This window comes from Giraffa tippelskirchi, chromosome 1 (assembly GCF_054371585.1).
Source record: "Giraffa tippelskirchi isolate mGirTip1 chromosome 1, T2T-mGirTip1v1.2.pri, whole genome shotgun sequence".
Classification (NCBI taxonomy): domain Eukaryota; kingdom Metazoa; phylum Chordata; class Mammalia; order Artiodactyla; family Giraffidae; genus Giraffa; species Giraffa tippelskirchi.
Genome location: NC_137275.1, coordinates 123,753,638 through 123,768,532, shown reverse-complemented (window position 1 = coordinate 123,768,532; position 14,895 = coordinate 123,753,638). Strand labels below are relative to the sequence as shown.

Below are 14,895 nucleotides of genomic sequence, written 5' to 3'. Positions count from 1 at the left end.
ACAGCACAGTGATTCAATATTTTTTGTAGATTACATTCCATTAAGGTCATTATAAAATACTGCTATATTCCCTCAGTGTACAATATATTGTTGCATCTTACAGATTTTATACATAATAGTTTATACCTTCTAATCTCCTACCCTTCTCTTTTCCCTTCCCACTTCCCTCTCCCCACTGGTAATCGCTAGTTTGATCTCTATATCTGTGACTGTTTCTCTTTTGTTATACATATTTACTGTTTTATTTTTTTAGATTCCACAAGTAAGTTATAGAATGCATTTGTTTTTCTGTCTGATTTATTTCACTAAGCTCAATACCCTCAAAGTCCATCCTTGTTGCTTCAAATGTAAAAAATTTCATTCATTTTTATGGCTAATATTCCATTACACACACACACACACACACACATACATATATATAAATATATAACACATCTTCTTTATCCATTTATCTTTTGATGGATATTTAGGTTGGTTCCATGTCTTGGCTACTGTAAATAATGTTTCAATGAATGTTGGGGTGCATGTAATCTTTTGAAATAGTGTTATTATTTTTCTTCGGGTATAAACCTGCACATGAGATAACTGGATCATATGGTAGTTCTAATTTTAGTTTCTTGGGAGAGCTTACACACTGTTCTCCACAGTGGCTGCACCAGTCTACATTCCCACCAATAGTGTCAGAGAGTTCCCTTTTCTCCACACTCTCAGCAATATTTATCTGTAGGCTTTTTGATCATAGACATTCTTTATATATGTAAATATATGTAATTAATATATATTTAATATATATAATTGCATATCTATAATTTTAGCATTTGTTTCAGCTGTGCTAGGTCTTCATTGCCTTGTGGGCTTTTCTCTAGTTGAGGAAAGCCAGGGCTCCTCTCTAGCTGCAGTGCACAGGCTTCTCATTGCCATGGCTTCTTTTGTTGCAGAGCTCAGGCTCTAGGTTGCACAGGATTCAGGAGTTGCAGCATGTGAGCTCAGTAGCTGTGGCTCCCCAGCTCCAGGGCACAGGATCGACAGTTGTGTACATGGTCTTAGTTGTCCAAGGTATTTGGGATCTTCCTGGATCAGAGTTCAAACTCACGTCTTCTGCATTGGCAGGCAGATTCTTTAGCATTGAGCCACCAGGGAAGTCCTTTGATAGACATTCTGATAAGTGAGGTGATGCCTCACTGTAGTTTTGATTTTAATTTCTCTGATTATTAGCAATGTTGAGCCTCTTTTCATGTGCACGTTGGCCATTTGTTTATCTTCTTTGGAAAAACGTCTGTTTAAATATTCTGCTCATTTTTTAATCAGGTTGTTTTTCTAACATTGAGACACATAAGCTGCTAATATATTTAGGGTATTAATTGGTCTTTTGTTTGTTGTTGTTGTTCAGTTGCCAAGTCGTGTCCAACTCTTTTTGACCCCATGAACTGCAGCACGCCAGGCCTCCCTGCCCCTCACTATCTCCTAGAGTTTGCCCAAGTTCATGTACATTGAATCGGTTATGCCATCAACCATCTCATCCTCCTCTTCTGCTTCAATCTTTCTCAGCTTTAGGGTCTTTTCTAATGAGTCAGCTCTTTGCATCAGGTAGCCAAATTATTGGAGCTTCAGCTTCAGCAGCAGTCCTTCTAAAGAGTATTCAGAGTTGATTTCCCTTAGGATTGACTGGTTTGATCCCCTTGCTGTCCAATGGACTCTCAAGAGTCTTCTCCAGGACCACAGTTTAAAAACATCAATTCTTCAGCACTCTGCCTTCTTTACCAGCCTCCCAGGTGGTGCTTGTGGAAAAGAACATGCCTGCTAATGCAACAGACATAAGAGACTCGAGTTCGGTTGCCGGGTCAGGAAGATCTCCTGGAGAAGGAAACAGCAACCCACTCTAGTATTCTTGCCTGGAAAATCCCATGGACAGAGGAGCCTGGCAGGCTACAGTCCATAGGGTTGCAAAGAGTAGGACATGACTGAAGCGACTTAGCATGCACTGCCTTCTTTATGGCCCAATTCTCAGAATCATACATGACTACTGGAGAAACCATAGCCTTGACTATACAGACCTTTGTTGGCAAAGTGATATCTTTGCTTTTTAATACACTGTTTTGGTTTGTCATAGCTTTCCTCCCAAAACATCATCTTCTAATTCCATGGCTGCATTCGCCATCTGCAGTGATTTTCAAGCCCAAAAAGAGGAAATCTGTCACTGCTTCCATCTTTTCCCCTTATATTTGCAAAAAAGTGATGGCACTGGATGCTGTGATCTTCGTATTTTTTTTTTTAGTATTGAGGTTTAAACCAACTTTTTCACTCTCCTCTTTCATCTTCATCAAGAGGCTCTTGAGTTCCTTTTCACTTTCTGCCATTACAGTGGTATCATCTGCATACTGAGGTTGTTGATATTTCTCCTGGCAATCTAGATTCCAGCTTGTAACTCATCCAGCCCAACATTTTGCATTGCTCTGCATGTAAGTTAAATGAACAGAGTGCCAATGAACTGCCTTGTCGTACTCCTTTCTCAATTTTATACCAGTCAGTTGTTCCATATAAGATTCTAACTGTTGCCTCTTGACCTGCATACAGGTTTTTCAGGAGGCAGGTAAGATGGTCTGGAATTCCCATCTCTTTAAGAGTTTTCCAGTTATTTATGATCCACAAAAAGGCATTAGCATAGTCAATGAAACAGAATTAGATGTTTTTCTCGAATTCCCTTGCTTTCTTTATGATCCACTGACTGTTGGCAATTTGATCTGCCTTTTCTAAACTCAGCTTGTACATCTGAAAGTTCTCCATTCTAGCACTGCTGAAGCCTAGCTTGAAGGATTTTGAGCATAACCTTACTAGCATAGGAAATGAGTGCAATTGTCCAGTAGTTTGAACATTCTTTAGTACTGCCTTTCTTGGGAACTGGGATGAAGATTGACATTTTCCAGTCCAATAGCCACTGCTGAGTTTTCCAAACTTGCTGAAATGTTGAGTGCAGCACTTTAATAACATCATCTTTTAGGATTTCAAATAGCTCTGCTGGAATTCCATTGCCTCCACTAGCTTTACTGACAGCAGTGCTTCCTAACTTCCTTTCTGACTTCATACTACAGAACGCCTCGCTCTTGCTGAATGATCACACCATTGTGGTTATCCGGGTCATTAAGATTTTTTTTTTGCACAGTTCTTATGTGTATTCTTGCCATCTCTTCTTGATCTCTTCTGCTTCTATTAGGTCTTTACCATTTCTGTCCTTTATTGTACCTGTCTTTGCATGAAATGTTCCTTTGATATCTCCAATTTTCTTGAACAGATCTTTAATCTTTCCCCTTCTGTTGCTTTCCTCTATTTCTTTGCACTGTTCATTGAAGAAGGACTTCTCTCTTAGCTATCCTCTGGAACTCTGCATTTAGTTGGGTGTACCTTTCCCTTTCTCCCTTGCTTTTTGCTTCTCTTCTTTCATCAGTTGGTTATCTTCAGATAACCACTTTGCCTTCTTGCATTTCTTTTTCTTTAGAAGGTTTTGGTCAGTGGCTCCTGTACAATATTATGAACTTCTGTCTATAATTCTTCAGGCGTTCTGTTTACCAGATCTAATCCCTTGAATCTATTCATCATCTCCACTGTATAATCGTAGGGGATTTGATTTAGGTCATATCTAGCTGGTCTAGTGGTTTCCCCCACTTTCTTTAGTTTAAGCCTGAATTTTGCTGTAAGGAGCTGATAATCTGAGCCACAGTCAGCTCCAAGTCTTGTTTTTGCTGACTGTATAGAGTTTCTCCATCTTTGGCTGCAAAGGATGTAATCAATCTGATTTCAGTATTGACCATTTGGTGATGTACATGTGTAAATCGTCTCTTGTGTTGTTGGGAAAGGGTGGTTTGCTCTAACCAGTGCATTGTCTTGGCAGAATTCTGTTAGTCATTGCCCTGCTTCATTTTGTACTCCAAGGCAAAACTTGCCTGTTACCCTAGGTATCTCTTGAATTCCTACTTTTGGGTTCCAACCCCCTATGATGAATAGATACTTTTTTGGTGTTAGTTCGAGAAGGTCTTGTAGGTCTTCATAGAACTGATCAACTTCAGCTTCCTCAGCACGACTGGTTGGGGCATAGACTTGGATTACTGTGATGTCAAATGGTTTGCCTCAGAAATGAACCGAGATCACTCTGTCATTTTTGAGATTACACCCATGTACTGCATTTCAGACTCTTTTGTAGATTATGAAGGCTACTCCATTTCTTCGAAAGGATTCTTGGTCCTATCATTTGCAGATATTTTCTCCCATTCAGGAGGTTGTTTTCCTTTGTTTCCAATTGGTGTCTTCCTATGAAAAGCTGTTAAGTTTAATTTTGCTCCATATCATTTATTTTTGCTGATGTTTCTTTTGCCTTAGGAGACAGATCCAAAAAATATTGCTATGATTTATGTCAAAGAGTTTTCTGAATATGTTTTCTTCTACGAACTTCATGGTTTTCAATCTTTTATTAAGCCTTTGATCCATTTTGAGTTTATTTGTGTATTTGGTGTAAGAAAATATTCTAATTTCATTCTTTTACATGTAGCTGTCCAGTTTTCACACTGTCACTTATTGAAGAGCCTGTCTTCTCTCCACTGAACAGTCTTGCCTCTTTGTTATAGATTAACTCACCATGTGTGCATGGGTTATTTTGGGAATCTCTATTCTGCTCCATTTATTTATGAGCCTGTATTTCTGCCACTACCTTACTTCTTTGATTGCTACAGCTTTGTAATACAGTGTAAAATCTGGGTACATGATTCCTCCAACTTCGTTCTTTTTTCTCAAGACTTCTTTGATTTGGAGGCTGTGTGGTATCCTGTAAATTTTAAAATTATTTGTTCTATTTCTGTGAAAAACTCATGGGTATTTTGATAGAGATTGCATTTAATATCTGCATTTCTTTGGGTAGCATGCATATGTTAACAGTATTAATTCTTCCAATTCAAAAACATGATGGATCTTTTCTTTGTATCATCAATCATTTACAGTTTTCAGATAGGTCATTTCATCTTAGTTAAATTTATTCTTATATATTTTACTCTTTGATATGATTACTTTTTTTTTATTTTTTTAAATTTTAATTGGAGGCTAAACATCAAAAAAGCAAGAGAGTTCCAGAAAAACATCTATTTCTGCTTTATTGGCTATGCCAAAGCCTTTGACTGTGTGGATCACAATAAACTGTGGAAAATTCTGAAAGAGATGGGAATACCAGACCATCTGACCTGCCTCTTGAGAAACCTGTATGCAAGTCAGGAAGCAACAGTTAGAACTGCACATGGAACAACAGACTGGTTCCAAATAGGAAAAGGAGTACGTCAAGGCTGTATATTGTCACCCTGCTTATTTAACTTATATGCAGAGTACATCATGAGAAACGCTGGGCTGGAAGAAACACAAGCTGGAATCATCAATAACCTCAGATATGCAGATGACACCACCCTTGTGGCAGAAAGCGAAGAACTAAAGAGCCTCTTGATGAAAGTGAAAGAGGAGAGTGAAAAAGTTGGCTTAAAGCTCAACATTCAGAAAACTAAGATCATGGCATCTGATCCCATCACTTCATGGGAAATAAATGGGGAAACAGTGGAAACTGTGTCAGACTTTATTTTTGGGGGCTCCAAAATCACTGCTGATGGTGATTGCAGCCATGAAATTTAAAGACGCTTACTCCTTGAAAGGAAGGTTATGGCCAACCTAGATAGCATATTGAAAAGCAGAGACATTACTTTGCCAACAAAAGTCCATCTAGTCAAGGCTATGGTTTTTCCAGTGGTCATGTATGGATGTGAGAGTTGGACGGTGAAGAAAGCTGAGTGCCGCAGAATTGATGCTTTTGAACTGTGGTGTTGGAGAAGACTCTTGAGAGTCCCTTGGACTGCAAAAAGATCCAACCACTCCATCCTAAAGATCAATCCTGGGTGTTCATTGGAAGGACTGATGTTGAAGTAGAAACTCCAGTACTTTGGCCACCTCATGCGAAGAGTTGACTCATTGGAAAAGAGCCTAATGCTGGGAAGGATTGGGGGCAGGAGGAGAAGGGGACGACAGAGGATGAGATGGTTGGATGACATCACCGACTCGATGGACATGGGTTTGGGTAAACTCCGGGAGTTGGTGATGGACAGAGAGGCCTGGCTTGCTGTGATTCATGGGGTCGCAGAGTCGGACACGACTGAGTGACTGAACTGAACTTAACTGAATCACAATATTGTGGTGGTTTTGCCATACATTCACATAAATCAGCCATGGGTGTACATGTGTCCCCCATCCTGACCCTCCCTCCCACCTCCATCCCCATCCCATCACTCAGGGACATCCTAGTGCACCAGCCCTGAGCACCATGCCTCATGCATCGAACCTGGACTGGCGATCTCTTTCACATATGGTAATATACATGTTTCAATGCTATTCGCTCAAATCATCCCACCCTCGCCTTCTCCCACAGAGTCCAACAGTTTGTTCTTTACATTTGTGTCTCTTTTGCTGTCTCACATATAGGGTCATGATTACCATCTTTCTCAATTCCATATATATGCGTTAATATACTGTATTGGTGTTTTTCTTTCTGACTTACTTCACTCTGTATAATAGGCTCCAGTTTCATCCACCTCATTAGAACTGATTCAAATGCATTCTTTTTAATAGCTAAGTAATATTCCATGTGTATATGTACCACAGGTTTCTTATCCATTCGTCTGCCGATGGACATCTAGGTTGCTTCCATGATTTTAAACATGATTGTTTTCTTGCTTTCTCTTTCTGATCATTGATTATTAGTATATAGAAAAGCAACAGATTTCTGTATGTTTATCTTTTATCTTGAAGCTTAACTGAATCCATTTATTCCAGTAGTTTTTTGATGAAGATTTTAGGATCTTTAATGTATATTATCAGGTGGCTCAGTGGTAAAGAATCCACCTGCCAAGGAGGATACATGGGTTCAATCCCTGGGTCAGGAAGATCCCCTAGAGAAGGAAATGGCAACCCTCTTCAGTATTCTTGCCTAGAGAATCCCATGGGTAGAGAAGCATGGCAGGCTATAGTCCATGGGGTTGCAAAGAGTCAGACATAACTTAGCAACTAAATAGCAATCAGCAGCATGTCTATTTTCATGTCATCTGCAAATAGGGACAACTTTAACTCTTCCCTTGCAAGTTGAATGTCGTTATTTATTTTTATTGTCTGACCTCTATGACTAGGACCTCATTATTATGTTAAATAGTAGTAAAGGGGGGCATCCTGTCTTGTTTCTTATTTTAAAGGAGAAGCTTTCCCCCACTGAGTATGATAGTAACTATTCCTGTGTCATAATTGGCCTTCATTATGTTAAGGTATTTCCTTTAATGCCCCTTTTATTAAGATTTTTTATCATAAATGGATGCTAATTCTTGACAGCTGTTTTTTCTGCATCTGTTGATCCTGTGGTTTTCATCCTTTATTTTTTTTAACATGAAAGTTCACATTGTTTGGTTTGTGGATGCTGAAACATCCTTGTTTCCTTGGAATAAAACCCAGCTGATTATGGTTTATACTCATTTTTGTGTGTTGTTGAATTTGGTTTACTAGTATTTTGTTGATGATTTTTACATCTATATTCATCAGAGATATTGGCCTATAATTTTCCTTCTTTAGAGTCCTTGGTTTTCATCTCAGGGTAATGGTGGCCTCATAGAATAAATTAAGGGATGTTCCTTTATCTTCAATTTCTGAAATAATTCAAAAAGGATAAGTATTAGCTTGGAATGTCCCTGTGAAGCCATCTAGTCCTGGACTTTTGCTGCAGAGAGTATTTTGATTACAAATTCAATTTCACCACTATTGATCAATCTGTTTGTATTTTTTACTACTTACTGATCTAGTATTGGAAGAGTGTATGTTTCCAGATATTATCCATTTTTTTTCTAGATTGTCCCATTTCTTGGTATATAACTGTGAATAATATTCTCTTGGAAATCCTTGCTTCTCTGTGGTATGGGTTGTTATTTCTCATATTTCAATTATTACTTTATTTATTTGAGTCCTCTTTTTCTTTATTGCAGATGGTGACTGCTGCCATTAAATTAAAAGATGCTTGCTATTTGAAAGAAAAGCAATGACAAACCTAGACAGTATATTAAAAAAGCAGAGACATTACTTTGCTGACAAAGGTCTGTATAGTCAAAGCTATGGTTTTTCCAATAGTCATGTATGGACTTGAGATTTGGACCATAAAGAAGGCTGAGCACTGAAGATTGATGCTTTTGAACTGTGGTGTTGGAGAAGACTCTTGAGAGTCCCTTGGGCTGCAAGGAGATTAAACCTGTCAATCCTAAAGGAAATCAACCCTGAATATTCATTGGAAGGACAGATGCTGAAGTTAAAGCTCCAATACTTTGGCCACCTGATGCGAAGAGCTGACTCATTAGAAAAGACCCAGATGCCGGGAAAGATTGAAGGCAGGAAGAGAATGGGATGACAGAGGGTGAAATTGTTGAATGGCTTCACTGACTCCATGGACATGAGCTTGTGCAATCTCCGGGAGATGGTGAAGGACAGGGAAGCCTGACGGGCTGCGGTCCATGGGGTCAAAAAGAGTCGGGAATGACTGAGTCACCGAACAACAACTCTTTTCTTGGTGAGCCTGGATGAAGACTTATATATCGTTTATTATTTTCAAAACCAACTCTTGGTTTCATAGATCTTTTATATTACTTTGTCTATATTTCCTCTGTGATTTTATGTTTCCTTTCTCATGGTGATTCTGGATTTGTTTATTCTTCTTTAGAATTCATATAGATGGTAAGTAAGAATGTTTAAGATTTTTCTTCTTTCTTTAAGTAGATCTGTATTGTCATAAATTTCCCTCTTGGAACTGCTTTACTGTATTCCATAGATTTTGGGGTGTTTTTTACTTTCACTTGTCTCAAGGTGTTTTCTGATTTACTCTTTGCTTTCTACATTGACCCTCTGTTTTTTTCTTTGTTTGCTTGTTTTTTACTCTCCTATCATTTAGTCTCCATTGTTGTATAGCTGCTCAGTCATCTCCAACTCTTTGCGACCCATGGACTGCAGCATGCCTTGGCTTCCCTGTCCCTCACCATCTCTCAGAGCTTGCATAAACTCGTGTCCACTGAGTCAGTGATGCCATCCAACCATCTCATCCTGTCATCCCCTTCTCCTTCTACTTTCAATCTTTCCCAGCATCAGGGCCTTTTCTAATGTGTCAGCTCTTCGCATCAGGTGGCCAAAGTATTGGAGCTTCAGCATCAGTCCTTCCAGTGAATATTCAGGATTGATTTCCTTTAAGATTGACTGGTTTGATTTCCTTGTAGTCCAAGGGACTCTCAAGAGTCTTCTCCAACACCGTAGTTCAAAAATATCAATCCTTTGGTGCTCAGCCTACCTTATGGTCCAATTCTCACATCCATACCTCAGTACTGAAAAAACTATAGCTTTGACTATATGGACAATTGTTGGTAAAGTAATATCTCTGCTTTGTAATATGCTGTCTAGGTTGGTCATAGCTTTTCTCCAAGGAGCAATGTGTCTTTTAATTTCATGGCTGCAATCACCATCTGCCATGATTTTGGAGCCTAAGAAAATAAAATCTGTCCCTGTTTCCAATGTTTCCCCAACTATTTGCCATGAAGTGATGGGCCAGGATGCCATGATCTTCACTTTTTGAATGTTGAGTTTTAAGCCACCTTTTTCATTCTCCTCTTTCATTTTCTTCAAGAGACTTTTTAGTTCCTATTTGCTTTCTGACATAAGGGTGGTATCATCTGCCTATCTGAGCTTATTGATATTTCTCCCAGGAATCTTGATTCCAGCTTGTGCTTCAACTAGCCTGGCATTTTGCATGATGTAATCTACATGGAAGTTAAATATCAGGGTGACAATATATAGCCTTAACATACTCCTTTCCCAGTTTGCAACCAGTCCATTGTTCCATGTCCGGTTCTAACTGTTGATTCTTCACACGTCTACAGGTTTCTCAAGAGACAGGTAAGATGGTCTGGTATTCCCATCTCTTTAAGAATTTTCCAGTTTGTTGTGATCCACACAGTCAAAGACTTTAGTGTAGTCAATGAAGCAGTAGTAGATGTTTTTTCTGAAATTCTCTTGCTTTTTCTGTGATCCAATGGATGTTGACAATTTGATCTCTGGTTCCTCTTACTTTTCTAAATCTGGGTTGAACATCTGGAAGTTCTTGGTCCATGTAGTGTTGAAGCCTAACTTGGAGAATTTTGAGCACTACTTTGCTAGTGTGTGAGATGAGTGCAATTGTGCAGCACTCTGAACATTCTTTGGCATTGCCTTTTTTGGGAATTGGAATGAAAACTGACCTTTTCCAGTCCTGTGGGCACTGCTGAGTTTTCCAAATTTGCTGACATATTGAGTGCAGCACTTTCACAGCATCATCTTTTAGGATTTCAAATAGCTCAACAGAACTCCATCACCTCCACTGTCTTTGTCTGCAGTGATGCTTCCTAAGGCCCACTTGACTTTGTACCCCAGAAAGTCTGGCTCTAGGTGAGTGATCACACCATCGTGATTATCTGGGTCATGAAGATCTTTTTTGTATAGTCTGTGTATTCTTGCCACCTCTTCGTAATATCTTCGTAATATCTTCTGCTTCTGTTTAGGTCCATACCATTTCTGTCCTTTATTGTCCCCATCTTTGCATGAAATGTTGCCTTGGTATCTCAGTTTTCTTGAGGAGATCTCTAGTCTTTCCCTTTCTATTGCTTACCTCTATTTCTTTGCATTGATCACTAAGGAAGGTTACCTTTTCTCTCTTTGCTATTCTTTGGAATACTGCATTCTGATGGGTGTATCTTTCCTTTTCTCCTCTGTCGATTGCTTCTCTTCTTTTCACAGCAGTTTATAAGGCCTCTTCAGACAACCATTTTGCCTTTTTGCATTTCTTTTTCTTGGAGATGACCTTGATCACTGCCTCCTGTACAAGTCATGAATTTCCATCCATAGCTCTTCAGGCACTCTGTCTATCAGATCTAATCCCTTGAATCTCTTTGTCACTTCCACTGTATAATTGTAAGAGATTTGATTTAGATCATACCTGAAAGGCCTAGTGATTTTCCCTCCTTTTTTCAATTTAAGTCTGAATTTGGCAATAAGGAGGGCATGATCTGAGCCAGTCATCTTAGTCTCCATGTATTTGTGTTTTTCCCATTTTGCTTCCTGTTACTGATGTCCAGTTTTTAGCATGTTGTTGAAAAAATGCTCAGTATAATTTCTATCATTTTAAATTTGTTATGAATTGTTTTGTGACTAACCATGTTATTCATTATGGAGAAAGCTCCATGTGCACTTGAAAAGGGCATGTATTCTGCTATTTTTGGATAGAATATCTTGTAGATATTTATAAAGTATGATTTATATCTGCTTTTTCAAAACTGATAGTGATTTAATTACAAACACATTCTAAAAAACCTAGTTTTTTAATTCTGTTTCCCCATGTTTTGTTTTTGTTGTCATATTTTACATCTTCACATTTATTCTTTGTTTTATTGTAGTTATAATTGATATTATAGTGTTCTTTTCATTTTTTTTTCTAGCTTATTTTAATGGTTTACCCACAGGCTTTATTATGTGTTTGCTGTTTCTAGTGGTTTTTTTTCTTTCCTATAGATTTTTACTTCTTATTGTTGAATTTTTTTTTTCACTTAGCAAATATACTTTAACATTTCTTTTAGAGTAGTTTTAGTATTGATGAACTTTTAGTTTTTGCCTGTCTGAGAAATTCTTTCTCTCTCTTCTCTTCTGAGTAATAATCTTGTTGGGGTAGAGAATCCAATGTTGTAGGTTTTCCCCTTTTAATACTTCAGTATATAATGCTACTCCCTTCTGGCCTGCAATATTCCTGCAGATAATTTAGCTAATAGTGTTATGGAGGTTCTCCTGTATGTAAGGTCTTCCCCCGTGGCTCAGTGGTAAAGAATCCACCTGCTGATGCAGGAACTGCAGGAGATGCACATTTGATCCCTGTGTGGGGAAGATCGCCTGGAGGATTCCAAGAACAGAGGAACCTTGTGGAGCTGCATAGAGTAGGACATGACTGAGTGACGGACACTTTCACAGGCTATCTTGGAAGCACCATTTTGTCTTCTGCAAGCACCCCAAGTAAACTGTCTGCTAGTAAAGGGCAAACCCGATCACATCAGATTCGCCCAAGATAATCTCCCATTCTCATAATCAGCTGTGTCATGTAACAAAATCCACAAACTACAGGAGTGCAGTCCATCATATTCAGTCTCAGGCTTGTGCTGTCTGTGTACACCGGGAATCTGTTGCACTTTTTCTCTCTCCACACAGAGTGGACACAGAGATGCCAGCTAGTTGGATTTTGAATGTGTCTAGTAAAGTCCAGAAACCTTGGAAAAAGCCAGACATCTAAGGGGAAGGAGGTGTCAGTGCTGTGACCACATGCCTCCCACCAAGGATTATGGCCAAGAACACAGCCTAGAGAGTCAATGTTATTCTAGAGATATTCAAAAAGCCTTACCATGGGCAGAAATCATGACTTTTAAATCAATTTCCTTCTGCCCCATCTGAAAAGCGTGTTGTTTAAGATAACTATTAGAGCATCCCTGCTGTTGTCAGCACTCTTTCTGATTTCCTATTGTCCTCCTGCCTCACAACCTCGACACTGGCTTTTCCTAAGCATAGAATGGTCTTCCTCCAGAAGTCTAATAAAAGGAGAAGGTCATGACATTTTTAAGAGTATATATACTGGTTATTATTGACTAGGTAACTCTTCAGACTTGCAATGAATGGATAATGCTTAATGAAAAATACTTTATATATTTTACAAATGTATGAATATATACGTTTATTTTACAGTACTCCAGAGTGTATATTTTACTCCAGTACTCCAGAATGTATATTTTACAATACTCCAGAATATTAAAACAACCTTTGGAAACTGAGTCACCCTAGTTCATTAGTTCAAAATATTTTTCTCACATCTTAGTATCTCTGAAGTAAGAAAAATTACTTCAACCCATATTTGCTTGCTTGCTTGTTTATTTCACAAATCCTGTTTGCCAGGCAATAGTAATAAGAGAGTTGTTAATTCCATACAAATTGGTCATAGCTGTTCATACTAGTGTAACTTCAATTAAGCTATGTGCACAATATATAAAATGTCTGACTTCTCAAGGGGAGCAACTTCACTAGTAGAACAGAACTTTTCAAAGAAACATGAAAGTATAGATTTCCTTCAAATGAGAGGAAGATTCTTTTCAGAGCTCAGGGAATATGAAAAAGAAATGAGGCTGGTTAAAATTCATTTTTGACCAGACTTCTAAGAAACCTATTTAACCCAGCAAGTGTCTTAATTCTTGATGTGCTGCATGAACATGTATCTGAACAATCAAAAGAATATTCTTGCCAAAATTAGAGAGATTTGGTTGTCATACATTGTTCCTTAAGTGGGCAACTACTAACACAGCACTGTTGTGCATAAAAAAAGATAACATCTCAAACTCAAAAAGGTATTCAGAAGAATTCATTCTGAAATTGAATATATTCTAGGAATAATTGAGCCATACTATTTTGTTCATACTTAACATCTTATATCTGCTAACATTCACAGTCAAATAAAGCTTTTTAGAACTTAGAGTCCAAATAACCTGCTAAGTAACGTGTATCTGCTTGCTGTAGAGTTAACTTCGGTTTAGGCTATAGCTCTATAGTGAGGTGGCTGCGACGGTCCGTGCAGAAGCATGGCAGAGAGGAGCTACCCCACGGGCCGAGGCCAGGGGCGGAGGCCGAAAAGGGCTACCCTGGGCCGGAGGCCGGGGGCGGCGGCCGAGAGGGGCTACCCCAGGTCCAAGGAGCAGTGGCTGCATGGGCACAGGAGGGCCGAGAGGAGTTACTCTACATTCAAGGTCAGAAGGAGCCGTCGTGAGTAGATACCCCTTGTCCAAGGTAAGGAGCAATGGCTGTACTTTGCTGGAGCAGCCATGAAGAGATACCCCACGTCCAAGGTAAGAGAAACCCAAGTAAGACGGTAGGTGTTGTGAGAGGGCATCAGAGGGCAGAAACGCTGAAACTATAATTACAGAAAACTAGCTAATCGGATCACACGGACCACAACCTTGTCTATCTCCATGAAACTAAGCCATGCCGTGCAGGGCCACCCAAGACGGATGGGTCATGGTGGAGAGGTCTGACAGAATGTGGTTCACTGGAGAAGGACATGGAAAACCATTTCAGTATTCCTGCTTTGAGAACCCCATGAACAGTATGAAGACAAAAGACAAAAAGATAGTACACTGAAAGATGAACTCACCAGGTAGGTAGGTGCCCAATATGCTCCTGGAGACCAGTGGAGAAATAACTCCGGAAAGAATGATGGGATGGAGCCAAAGCAAAAACAATACACAGCTGTGGATGTGACTGATGATAGAAGAAAAGTCTGATGCTGTAAGAGCAATATTGCATAGGAACCTGGAATCTTAGGTCCATGAATCAAGGCAATTGGAAGTGGTCAAACAGGAGATGGCAAGAGTGAACGTCGACATTCTAGGAATCAGTGAACTAAGATGGACTGGAATGGGTGAATTCAACTCAGATGACCATTATATCTACTACTGTGGGCAGGAATCCCTAAGAAGAAATGGAGTAGCCATCATGGTCAACAAAAGAGTCTGAAATGCAGTACCTGGATGCAATCTCAAAAACAACAGAATGATCTCTCTTCGTTTCCAAAGCAAACCATTCAATATCACAGTAATCCAAATCTATGCTCCAACCAGTAACGCTGAAGAAGCTGAAGTTGAACGATTCTATGAAGACCTACAAGACCTTTTAGAACTAACACCCAGAAAAGATGTCCTTTTCATTATAGGGGACAGGAATGCAAAAGTAAGAAGTCAGGAAACACCTAGC

The 14,895-nt window shown here is 39.1% G+C and overlaps 1 long non-coding RNA gene across 1 annotated transcript in view; it reads left to right on the top strand.

Annotated features, from left to right (window-relative positions):
* LOC145508065 (uncharacterized) overlaps window positions 1-14,895 on the top strand; it is a 157,496-nt gene that overhangs the window by 115,357 nt on the left and 27,244 nt on the right. The window contains exon 4 of the long non-coding RNA XR_014055336.1: window positions 8,040-8,614. This is a non-coding gene — a long non-coding RNA (uncharacterized LOC145508065). The remainder of the gene's footprint in view (window positions 1-8,039; window positions 8,615-14,895) is intronic.